General features: G+C 40.4%; 2 protein-coding genes across 2 annotated transcripts in view; one reads left to right on the top strand and one right to left on the bottom strand.

The window, feature by feature from the left end:
* LOC138762429 (zinc finger protein 420-like) overlaps window positions 1-13438 on the top strand; it is a 95480-nt gene that overhangs the window by 61940 nt on the left and 20102 nt on the right. The gene's annotated exons all lie outside the window — the stretch shown is intronic.
* LOC138761533 (zinc finger protein 229-like) overlaps window positions 1-13438 on the bottom strand; it is a 78786-nt gene that overhangs the window by 7093 nt on the left and 58255 nt on the right. Inside the window, exon 4 of the mRNA XM_069933824.1 lies at window positions 4267-4386. The gene's annotated coding sequence lies outside the window, so the exon portion shown is untranslated. The remainder of the gene's footprint in view (window positions 1-4266; window positions 4387-13438) is intronic.

Genomic DNA, 13438 nt, shown 5'->3' on the forward strand with positions numbered 1-13438 from the left:
TTTGCAGATGATGCCGCTTTAGTTGCCCATTCAGAGCCAGCTCTTCAGCGCTTGACGTCCTGCTTTGCGGAAACTGCCAAAATGTTTGGCCTGGAAGTCAGCCTGAAGAAAACTGAGGTCCTCCATCAGCCAGCTCCCCACCATGACTACCAGCCCCCCCACATCTCCATCGGGCACACAAAACTCAAAACGGTCAACCAGTTTACCTATCTCGGCTGCACCATTTCATCAGATGCAAGGATCGACAATGAGATAGACAACAGACTCGCCAAGGCAAATAGCGCCTTTGGAAGACTTCACAAAAGAGTCTGGAAAAACAACCAACTGAAAAACCTCACAAAGATAAGCGTATACAGAGCCGTTGTCATACCCACACTCCTGTTCGGCTCCGAATCATGGGTCCTCTACCGGCACCACCTACGGCTCCTAGAACGCTTCCACCAGCGTTGTCTCCGCTCCATCCTCAACATCCATTGGAGCGCTTACACCCCTAACGTCGAAGTACTCGAGATGGCAGAGGTCGACAGCATCGAGTCCACGCTGCTGAAGATCCAGCTGCGCTGGATGGGTCACGTCTCCAGAATGGAGGACCATCGCCTTCCCAAGATCGTATTATATGGCGAGCTCTCCACTGGCCACCGTGACAGAGGTGCACCAAAGAAAAGGTACAAGGACTGCCTAAAGAAATCTCTTGGTGCCTGCCACATTGACCACCGCCAGTGGGCTGATAACGCCTCAAACCGTGCATCTTGGCGCCTCACAGTTTGGCGGGCAGCAGCCTCCTTTGAAGAAGACCGCAGAGCCCACCTCACTGACAAAAGGCAAAGGAGGAAAAACCCAACACCAACCAACCAATTTTCCCTTGCAACCGCTGCAATCGTGTCTGCCTGTCCCGCATCGGACTGGTCAGCCACAAACGAGCCTGCAGCTGACGTGGACTTTTTACCCCCTCCATAAATCTTCGTCCGCGAAGCCAAGCCAAAGAAGAAAAAGAGAATGGGTAAACATTTTGCATAGCTTCGTATTAAAACTTTTAAAATGATGAATAACAAAGCATTTACTGTATGATACAGAGATATACCAAAGGTATATAAAGATACAAAATTTTAAATAGACACAAAAATTCAAAGAAAAATTTCTCATGCTCACGCTTCCTTCACATCTTGTAGAATGAGGAGGCAAGCACTTAGCCTGGGCAGAAATTATGACATATTACATCATAGTCACTATGAAAACATTACAAACAATAGTTCTTTTAAAGAGATAGGCTTAAAATTAACTAAGATGAAACCTTTACATTCTGGCCCCTAATTATTATAAGACATCAATGGCTAATATATAATAATTACTATTACAGATGCACAAAATAATACATCTATAAGATTAGAAATCTAAACTTTCAGCATCCTGTAAAAGAGGGATTTTAGTAATAGGTCTATTTAAATAACCAGTCTTGGTTTTAATCTGCACTTGCCAAACAAATCCTTTCTTGTTTAGAACTATACATACAATTTTCTCCAGCATCCAAGAATGTCTTGGTGAAGAATCGTCCATGATAATTACAATATCTCTACATACAAAAGTGTGTAGCTTTAGACCATTTTTCTTGTTCTTGAAAAACCTCACAAAGATAAGCATATACAGAGCCATTGTCATACCCACACTCCTGTTCGGCTCCGAATCATGGGTCCTCTACCGGCATCACCTACGGCTCCTAGAACGCTTCCACCAGCGTTGTCTCCGCTCCATCCTCAACATCCATTGGAGCGCTTTCATCCCTAACGTCGAAGTACTCGAGATGGCAGAGGTCGACAGCATCGAGTCCACGCTGCTGAAGATCCAGCTGCGCTGGATGGGTCACGTCTCCAGAATGGAGGACCATCGCCTTCCCAAGATCGTGTTATATGGCAAGCTCTTCACTGGCCACCGTGACAGAGGTGCACCAAAGAAAAGGTACAAGGACTGCCTAAAGAAATCTCTTGGTGCCTGCCACATTGACCACCGCCAGTGGGCTGATATCGCCTCAAACTGTGCATCTTGGCGCCTCACAATTTGGCGGGCAGCAACCTCCTTTGAAGAAGACCGCAGAGCCCACCTCACTGACAAAAGGCAAAGGAGGAAAAACCCAACACCCAACCCCAACCAACCAATTTTCCGCTGCAGCCGCTGCAACCGTGTCTGCCTGTCCCGCATCGGACTGGTCAGCCACAAACGAGCCTGCAGCTGACGTGGACTTTTACCCCCTCCATAAATCTTCGTCCGCGAAGCCAAGCCAAAGAAACATACAAAATTGTGTAGCTTTAGACCATTTTTCTTGTTCTTGTAATAATGAGATATTATTTAATCCATCTTATTTCCATCTGCATCTTGCATAAATATCTTCTTTTTGAAACTGACCTGTTTTCTCATGTATATGTCATACAATCAAATCAGAAATATGAAATTCCTTAGCTAATATAACTGTGATGTTTCACTTTTTCTGGCATTATTGCTTTTTCCAATCTTTCTCCTACTCTCAATACATCATTTACAAGAATAGGATTTAGCTTGTAAATCCGACTTGTTTTAGTTACATTCAGATTCTTCTTCAATTTTGTTATCTCGTTATCAAACGCATTTTTCTGACAGAAACTAATTATCTCCAATTCAGCATTCACCAACTTATCAACTGTTAAGTAACAGCTCTCTCAAGTCTTCAGATTCTTTTTCTTGATAGGTTAAAAACTATCCTTTTACATCGTAAATATACACGCTACTGCCTTTTTCAAACGAAGCTATGAAGAATGATAGCAAATTAATTGAGTGATTGCATCATTTTCATTGGATATTTGAATAGTATTTACATTAGTGTTTTCGATTCCATGATCCTTCATTGAAATTTCTTTTAACTCTTGCGGATTTTGAGGCCACTCTTCTTGAGATCACAAAAGAAATTGTAGACTGGACACGCACGATTTGGCTCCAAAATTTTCTAACATTTAAAGACTCTCAATCCAATTTAACCAATCTTGTGTGATGGATTCTGGTACAGTTTCATCCCATCCAAATTTTCTTCTGTACAATTCTTGCAGAATTTTCTTGGCTATTAATACTACGGTGCCAATATTCCCAAAGGATCGTATATTGAACGTATTGAAAGAAAACCTCTTCTTGTTAAAGTCTGTTTTTCAAAACAATTTTGAATTTGAAAACATCAGATTGCACCCCTAGAATTCTTTCAACAGGTAGAACGTCACAATCCAAGTCAAGATGTTTTATCTCCTTTGCTCTTTCTGCCTCAGGAATAACAGCCAACACATCTCGACTGTTTCTAATCCAATTCGTATGGAAGAAACCTCCTTTATTACAGATCTCTTTTAATTCTTGATAAAGATCTATTGCTTCTTTTTCTGAAATAAGTGAAGTATGACAATCATAGAAATTATTAGCGGTGATTTCTGAAATTTGGTTGACATTCACGTTCAACAACTCCTGATCATTTATTAATTTTTCCTCCTAAAGGTGCATTAATTGTCCATCCCAGCAATGTTCTCACAGCTTAAAGCTCGTCATTTTGATTCATTACTTCTAGAAGTTTGAGAGCTTTTGGTACATCTAATCTCAACATTGGCATCAATCTTGGGTAAGCAAACATCTTTTAGATGAGCCCACTGGCTGATATCATCCTGTTATGGAATATTCTCCTTATTTACAGGCATAGACTTCTGAGTATATACACTTGGAAGATCACAAAATTCATTGCTATTCAATCGAGCAATCTCTAAATCTGAAACTATATTAGTTTCAATGTTCCTGTCATCATTCATTGTTTTCAATAAGATCTGGGGTTTTTTTCAAGAAGATAAACTTTATTCATTAATTCAATAGTACAAAATAATGCAATACTTCCTGGATCAAGAAATGCATAGGTCTTCAGTATGAAGCTCCCCTTTTTAGCTTCAATCTGCACAGGAACTATTGATAGGGCTCTGTCATTGGCCCCAGTAAGACTGTTAGTTTGAACCGAAGCTGAAGCATTCTCTCTGACTGTCTTGTTAGTCTTGAATTCAGATTGTTTGACTTCTTTCTCAACCTTACTTTGTTGAGTATGCCATAACTTTGGATGCTTTAAACTGCATATATCACAATTGAGTCCCTTATTACAATTTTTGCTGATGTGTCCTTTACACAAGCAGCCAAAACAGATTCCATTCTTCTTTAACAAAGTTAATTTCTCATCATGTGACTTTTTCTCTAAGCATGAACATCTTTCTAAAGCATGCTTACCTTTGCAATACAAACAGTTTTCCTCCAACAATCTGATTTACCTTCTCCTTTGTTTCCTTGTTCTTTCTTTCCTATGCTTGTATCTGACACAACAATAACAAAGGTATTTCCCTTTGGTTTCTGTGGAGACAATTGTGAGAGAGTATTTAGAGGTAGTTTGGGAAAAATTGTTAGAGCAGTTTGCACACACATATTTTAAAAAACAGAATATTTGCAGAACAAAGTATCGACAGCAGCTTGCCTGGGAGAGCATGTGATGTTTGCAGGCAGAGAACAGTTTTGCTCTCAGAGTGAGAGGGTGTGAAACAGAGAGAGAGGAGACAGAAATCAGTTCCAGAAGGACAAGCTGGCAAACATTGGAAAGCTGCCTGGTCAAAGGAGGAGATTGACGGTCTGAAAGAAAGAAGTTTCGTCAGCAAGACTGATTGAGAAAGAATCAGTTGCGGATGTCCTGGAAAAGGAATCTCTCTCTGAAAACCAGCAAGAACCCTCCTGAGTGGTAACCATTTGCCTGTTAAGCACCAAAGACTGGTGAACTTTGTTAATGCTAACTTCTGTGCACAGTACAAGAATTGACTGCAACCAGTGAGATTAGACTGTGATCCAAAGAACTTTTCTACACACACCTGCGGTTAGTATTGGTGGATTTAAATAGGTTAAATAGGTTAAGTAATGTTAAAGTTTAATTCTGTTAAGTAATGTTAATGTTTAATTCTGTTTTCTTGTTCACGTATAATTAAAAACTACTTTTGTTTAAGTGACCCCGTGTTGTGGTGAATATCTATTGCTGCTGGTTTTTGGGGTCCTCTGGACTCTGTAACTCAATGACTTCTTTACATCTTTAGGAGCTATTGAAGTATATTTAATATTTCAAAGTACTGGTAGTGTTAACAGGCACGTGCCATTAAAAAATTGTACAAAATCCTCAAAAGTGGTGCCCCTTCCGGGAAGCATCTTAAACTCTGCAACTTTCATTCTCCATAAATCCTTCAGCTTATAAGGCAACTTGTTTATAATAATTTACAAATTAGCAAGCAAATTCAGCTCTTGCTATACTACTTCCCATTGTGTTACAATATCCTCTCAGAAAGAATGCATATGTCTGTATGAATCTAGAACAAGGTTTTAAAAGGACAAAAGAATTATTGCAACATCATTATGGCAATAAACATAAAATCTCCAGGGCCCACATTCTTTCTTGGTGGGCAAGAAAGGCTTTACAACAGTGGTTCTCAACCTTTTTCTTTCTACTCACATATACCAATTTAAGTATTCCCTTTGCCATCAGTGCTCTGGGACTACTCTTCTTTCTTTGGCTTGGCTTCGCGGACAAAGATTTATGGAGGGGGTAAAAGTCCACGTCAGCTGCAGGCTCGTTTGTGGCTGACCAGTCCGATGCGGGACAGGCAGACACGGTTGCAGCGGCTGCAGGGGAAAATTGGTTGGTTGGGGTTGGGTGTTGGGTTTTTCCTCCTTTGCCTTTTGTCAGTGAGGTGGGCTCTGCGGTCTTCTTCAAAGGAGGTTGCTGCCTGCCAAACTGTGAGGCGCCAAGATGCACGGTTTGAGGCGATATCAGCCCACTGGCGGTGGTCAATGTGGCAGGCACCAAGAGATTTCTTTAGGCAGTCCTTGTACCTTTTCTTTGGTGCACCTCTGTCACGGTGGCCAGTGGAGAGCTTGCCATATAACACGATCTTGGGAAGGCGATGGTCCTCCATTCTGGAGACGTGACCCACCCAGCGCAGCTGGATCTTCAGCAGCGTGGACTCGATGCTGTCGACCTCTGCCATCTCGAGAACTTCGACGTTAGGGATGAAAGCGCTCCAATGGATGTTGAGGATGGAGCGGAGACAACGTTGGTGGAAGCGTTCTAGGAGCCTTTGCCATCAGTGCTCTGGGACTACTAAGGGATTGCTTAAGGTGGTATGTGGGTGGAAAGAAAAAGTTTGAAAAACACTGTTTTAATCATACCTAATTGACTCTTTATGTGCACGGTCTCAGAACTCCAAAGGAAATGGACCAATGACAATTTTTCTCAAGCAAAGTATTTAAGTTACAATTGGGTCTAGAACAGTGGTTCTCAACCTTCCCTTCCCACTCACATACCACCTTAAGCAATCCCTTACTAATCACAGAGCACCAATGGCATAGGGAAAGTGTTATGGTGGAAATAAAAAAGTTGAGAACCACTGTTGTAAAGCCTTTGTGTCCTCTGATTTTATTGGCCACCAAGAAATTATCTTGTCTATGTGGGCCCTATATTATTTTCTGGTGGCTGCGTTACCCATGGCTCTGCTGGAAGGATGGGTGCTAGCCCTTTGGGTTTGTCACTTTGAGAAACAGATCTTGCAGAAGCCTGAGCTAATGCTTTCACTTTGGCCATTTTCATAGCACGTCGTTCCTCAAGCTCTAGTCTTTACTTTTCTCTATTCAATTATCTATTTTGTTCTTCACTAGCCATTTGTAACCTTTTAAGTTGCTCTTTATTGATTTCAGCTTCCTGCCTCAGTTGCTGATTCTTGATTTGAACCTCCCTATCCTCTAAAGCACATCTTTTCTCCCACCACTGTTGTGAACGGACAGTAGCCAGGCCTGTTTGTGCCTTTGCATGCAGAGCTGATATGCATGAAGCACACAAAGCAGTACTTGCCTTCGAAGACTTTGAAGATCTTCCTGCACATAACCTGGGAAATGATATAATCAGGATTCACATCTGAACTTTCAGATACTGCTGATTGAGTCTCTATCTTCTGCATTTCGCTTGGTACAGCACCAGTGGGGCTTTGCAACATACATTCATCTGGTCCAGTTCCACTAACGTTTAAGCCAGTGAATGAGGCTTGCTTGCTAGTTGAAACCACTTCTTCTTTAGCTACTGGCTCCAATCTCCTGCAAAGTGTTGTTGGTCCACCTTACTGGCTCAACTCACAATCAAACAGTTCTTTGAGAGGGGGCATGGCAAGATGGCGTAGGGAACAGACGTGCCTTCCAGACCTCTCCTGACTCTGATTTATTTTGTCTTTAAGTGCCCGTTAAAGTTCTTTTAAAAGTTTATAAATAATAAGAGGTGCTGGATTAGTGCCTAGTGGTTTATATGCAAAAAAAAAGGTAAAAGAAAACATCAACAGACTGTTAAAAAACTACATTTTCCGAAATTGTCTGAGCCTACTTATTTACAAGAAGCCAGGACTCAGCGTAGAATGGATCCAGAAGAAGACGTACAGAATTCGGCATTGAAACTCTGTTTGATACCGGTAAGGCTCTTTGAAGGTCGCACTCAGCAGCTTTCAGAACAAAGAGCTGGCCGGGTGCCAGTATTTCACACAACGGCCACTGTGAGTGCTGTTACTGAGACTTTGACAGTTGAATCAGCTGGGGCGCCACCAGCTGGAGAGTTAAAGAGCTGCAATTTGACTGCTACAGTGGTGGCGCTGCAAAATGCATCTTCAATTACAACGGTTTTTCCAGACATCGATTCAGTGAAGATGATTAAAGATATTTGGATTAAAGATAACCCTGATCTTCAGTCTCCTGGCATTGCTGGGGGGACTTTGAGAGGGATTTTTATACAAAGTCAAACTGCTAGAAAAGATACTAAATTAAGGGAAGAAACAGAAGATCCCGTGGTCTCTAAGGAACAGCAAGACCCCATTATGCCTGAATCTACTTCTGTTGAAATGTTTGTTAAGGATATTGAAGATAAGATATATTCTGTATTGAGTCACTTAGCTAATTTTGTGAACCCGTTTATTTCCAAGATTAATGCAATGGCGGAAGCCATTAATGGAGCTTTTAAGCTTGAAACCATTGAAAGATTTGAAATGTGTGATCAAGGTTTAGTCGATGTATAGGATCAACTGCAAGATAAAAATAGAATAATTGAAACATTGCAGATCCAAAATAAAAATTTAGCAAAAAAGGTTGATTATTTGGAGAATCAATCTAGACGGAACAATGTGAAAATTGTTGGTTTGCCAGAAGGCATAGAAGGACCAGATCCAAGAAAATTTTTTACTGGATGGATTCCACGAGTGTTAGGACAGGATAAATTCCCTGAAGGTTTAATACTGGAACGTGGTCATAGAGTTTTAAGAAGAAAACCTTTCCAGAATCCAAGACCTATTCTGATCCGTTGTTTAAACTATTGTGACAGAGAGACAATTTTACGAACGGCTATTAGAAATGCCCAGCAAAATAGTTTGATGGTTCAGAATAATCCTGTTTTCTTCTATCAAGATTTGAGTCAAGAAATAATGTTTCAATGACGCGAATTTAATTCTGTGAAAGAACGGTTGTGGAAAAAAAGACATAAGGCAACATTCAGGTATTCTGCGGTACTGAAGATTTTTCAGGATGGAAATCAGCCAAAGTTCTTTGACAATCCTAAAGAGGTTATGGACTTTGCTCAGTCTCTACCAATCATGCAGTTTCAGGAATGATGTAGTCCTTTAAGGTCTCCAAAGAGAGTAGAGATGTAAGGTGGGATCCAGATTTTTAAATGGTGACAGAAGTGGTAACGTTGATTTAAAAAAATAAATCTTTTATCTTTTTTTTTTGAGAAGAGTTTAAATAGTTTAAATAATGATGATAGTTTAATGAAGTGGGAGTTGGGAGAGGGAACTGGATGGGCACTAGTTTCCAGAAGTCATCAGCTACCTGTGAGTTATCTCACACCCAATATTTTGGGGGAGTTACCGCTTTGGGCGGTTTAAACAGGAGGAGGTAGTCGTGACCTCCGACCTGTTTTTTTTTCTTTTTAATTTTTGGGTTAAGAAGTGAAGGTTTTTTTAAATTTTTTAAAAAATAAATAATTTTTTTAAAACTCCTTTTCTGATTGTAATTGAGAGGGAATTAGGAGTTTTTTTTTCTCTTTTTTTGGAGTTTTTTTTTCTCTTTTTACTCTCTCTTTTTTAAGAGGATGATGTCACAGAAGATAATAAGTCAAAAATTGAGGATGTTGAATTAGATGAAGATGAGGGGAAAGGAGATAAGAAGAAAAAAGAAAATCAAGTACAAATACATTGAGGGAGAAGAGTTTAATAAAATTAAGTTAATTTCGATAGAGAATTTTGAAGATGTTATAAATGAAGAATATGGAGAATTTTATAAGAGTTTGAACTTTTTTTCTTTTTTTTCTATAAGGGGAGGGGAAAGGAATAAAAAGTTTATCTGATTGTTTTTCTAAGGGTTGTTTTTGTTCTCTCGATGAATTATAAAGGAAACTTGGTATTAATGGAAATTCTGTATTTATGTATTATTAATTATGATTTTTTGTATATCAACCACATGTGGTTGATATATGATTTTAATATTTGAACTTAGTTTTAAAGTGGATTTCATTTGTTAAATACATGTATTATGTTTGATTTAAATATATGTTTAAGGGTATTATTTTAGTATTGATATTCTTTTTTGTTAGTAATTTTTTTTGTTGTTAAGTTTTATCCTTTTTTTTGTAAGGGGTTTTTTCTATTTTATTTACAACATTGTTAATTAATTCTTCACTCTTTATTTTGGGGGGAGGGTTGGACTAATTTTAAATTAGACGATTAATGTTGTGTTATAATTATTGGGGGAGTTAATTTGTGTAGTTTAATGATGTAGTATTCTAATTTTTATTATCTTATTTTTTATTATTTCTTTAAGTGTAATTTTTATTTTATTCATGTCATAAAATTTTAAATAAAGTTAAAAAAAAAAGTTCTTTGAGAAGAATCTGTTTGCTCGAGGTCTTTACCCGACGAGATTCCTTTTTAAACAAGTTGGGTTCTTCACACTGCAACCTGCCTTCTGCCCTTGCTTCTCCTTGTTCCTGGGAACTGTAAACGAATTTTGTATCTTACTTGGTCCCTTTAAGAGAGTTGCTGCTGGCAGAATTGTCTCTGTGGTTTCGCAAACAAACTTTCTTATCACAATGTTTACGTTTACAATAACGTCCTGTCAATTCTGCTACCAGAGCTGTGGCTTATCTTTTTCAAGGACGCAAGTGTCTGGCCAGTCCTTTGGCTCGATTTCAAACTGTGCAACTCAAAGAAAGGTTCCCACAGATTTCTGGAATTTTCTATCATTATAGTGTTGAGGACTCTTGGCTTTAATCAAGTTGTTAATTCTTTTAGAAAAATTTTATCAGCCAGACCACAGAGACCTGGAACTGCAAATAAATCTTCATTGGGACAACAATCTGGACCCCTATCGTCGATGCCACCTTCAACCTGGAGGAGCAACACCTTGTATTCCGTCTTCGCAGTCTCCAACTGATAGCATGAACATTGATTTCCAATTTCAGTTAACACAAGAAATATGAGCTGTAGGCCATCCGGCCCGTCGAGCCTGCTGTGCCAACCAATGTGATCATCGCTGACCTAATAACAGGCTCATCTCCACCTACCTGCCTTTTCCCCACATCCTTCAATTCCCTTACTATGCAGAAATCTATCCAACTCTGTCTTTAATATATTTACTGGGGTTTCCTCCACTGCTTCAATGGGCAGCAAATTCGACAGGTTCTCCACCCTCTGGGAAAAACATTTCCTCCTCATCTCTGTCCTGAAACTAATACCCTGAATCCTGAGGCAATGTTCCCTAGTTCTGGTCTACCCCACCAATGGAAACAACTTGCGGATCTCATTCTTATCTCTGCCTTTCATAATTTTATGTTTCTGTGAGATCCCCTCTCATTCTTCTAAATTCCAGCAAGTACAAGCAAATGATTCACTCTCTCCTCAGTGGCCAACCCCTTCACCCCTGGAATCAATGTGGTGAAACTCCTCTGCACTGCCTCAAAGCCAGGATATTCTTCCTCAAGGAAGGAGACCAGAAATACACTCAGTGCTCCAGATACAGTCTCACCAGTACCCTGTAGAGTTGCAACAGAACCTCCCTGTTTGTAAATTCAATCCCTCCAGCAATGAAGGCCAACATCCCATTTGCCTTTGCGATATCCTGCTGCACCTGCAAATCAGCCTTTTGCGATTCATGGCCAAGCTCTCCTAAGCCCTTCTACACACCAGCATGCTGCAATCGCTTACCATTTATCGGTAAATAATACTCTGATCTTCTGCTCTTCCTTCCAAAGAGGAGAACCTCATATTTGGTAACACTGTCTGCTGGAGATAACGTCTGCCGGACCCTTGCCCCCTCATTTTAATCTCTCTGCATATGTTCCATTCCTCTCCTTGATTTGCTTCTCCACTCAATTTAGTGTCATCACCAAACTTGGATACTTTACACTGTTGCCTCTTCCAGATGGTTTATGTGAACAGTTGTGGCCCCAGCACAGACTGCACCCTGCTCACTACCGATTGCCAACTAGAGAAACAACCCTGCACCCCAACTCTCTGCTTTCTATTGGTTAACCAATCCTCAATCCACACTGATACATCTCCCCCAACTCTGTGCATCATTATTTTCTGTACAAGGCTTTTATGTAGCACCTTAACGAACCCTTCCGAAAACCCAGGTAAATGTCCATCTGCTCCCCTGTATCTACCACACTCGTTAAATCCTCAAAGAACTCCAGTAAATTTGTTGAACAGGACCTGCCTTTGCTAAGTCCATGCTGCTTCTGCCTGATGGATCCATTTCCCTCCAGATACCTCTATTTCTTCAGCATTTTCCCCAACTACAGATGTTCAATGAACTGGCCTCGAATTTCTTGCCTTTTGCCTACATCCTTTTTTGAACAGTGGTATTACATTTGCCATCTTCCAATCCACTGGGGCCTACCCAGGATCCTGAGAATTTTGAAATATTATATCCAAAGCCTCAACTGTAACTTCTGCCATTTCTTTCAGTACCCTTCACTGTTCCTAATCTCTACCCAAACGGACTCAACATTTTGCTCCTCAGATCTTAATCATCTCTCACTAAGGCCCTGATCTCATCCTTAACTAAGAGTGCTGCTCAACGTCCTTTACCTTTCTGCTCGTCCTTCCTTATTACCTGATATCCTATTTAATTCCCAATCCTCTTAACCCCTTCCCTCATACATGTCTCCTATCCTGCAGAGCCCCACCCCCTTCCCTGCCTTCTCCAGTCAGAGGGAATCCCTCTGCCATCACCCCTGTCACTTCTCAGGTTCTTTCTCTTCTCCCCTCTCACCTGTATTCACCTGGGACCTCTTACCAGTTAGGCTGTGCCCCTGCCCCACCTGCAGCTCCAGCTTTGCGTATTTATCTAATCCTGGTCAGCCCACTGCACCTGATCATTGGATTTTTCATCTAAACTGCCTCAGATCTCCCGGGTTACTTCCCCTTTGTACTTGCTGGGTTGGTTGGTACAGATGGACCTTGACTGACCTGTACCTTGGTTGATATTGAATAAAAATGGCTGGGATCGGAAGATTTTGGCCTCATTCTGGCCTTTTGAAGCACATTCTGTGTGACATTATCTCCAGACCCAACAGCATCTTGCTGCCTGAATGTCCTTTAAAATGCCCCGACCACTGTCTGTGCCACTGTTCTGTGACAGTTTTGTTGAAGGTGGACCAGAGGTTGCTCCAAAACCAATACAGCTGCATAAACAAACTTTTAATGGTTTTGTAAAGGGGCATTGTGGGTACATGTACCTATTCTTAGCCAGTTTGGTAGGGAGTGGCACAGTTTAAAAAAATATATTTTAATAAAAAGTATCCAAACAAAAAAGGTATAGTTCAAGATGATATGGACATACATAAATTGTAAATCATATCCATAAAGCTGAAACCCCTGATCGAATCAGATGCGATATACGACTGGTGTTAAAAGAAAAAGGTAAATAATATAAAGAATGTGGAAAAGATACAAGTCAGACAACTTAATTACAATGAGTTAAATTATTCAGAAAAGGTAGTGAGACATAAATGACCCCCATAAATTCTGGAATCCAATATCTGAATTATGAGCTGCAGAGCTTTTAACAGATTTTGACAAAAGGGACGCAATTAATAGGAGAATCAGTATAAATTTCAACAGAATAACAGGCACTTAAATACACGCAATGGTGAGTGCAAAAAGTTCCACTTTTTGAGCAGATCACGGTGAAGAGAAAAAAAGCACTTTCAGGACATTCAGAATCAGAAACAGCACAAAGCATCGCGGACCAGCATCACCAATAAAAGCACTGCCGTCCACACAGAGGGTTAAGTCGGTCACACAGGGGGAAGCAGATGGAGGAAGGTTTTCTCTCCCCCTTT

The sequence above is a fragment of the Narcine bancroftii genome, chromosome 4 (genome assembly GCF_036971445.1).
Source record: "Narcine bancroftii isolate sNarBan1 chromosome 4, sNarBan1.hap1, whole genome shotgun sequence".
Taxonomy (NCBI): domain Eukaryota; kingdom Metazoa; phylum Chordata; class Chondrichthyes; order Torpediniformes; family Narcinidae; genus Narcine; species Narcine bancroftii.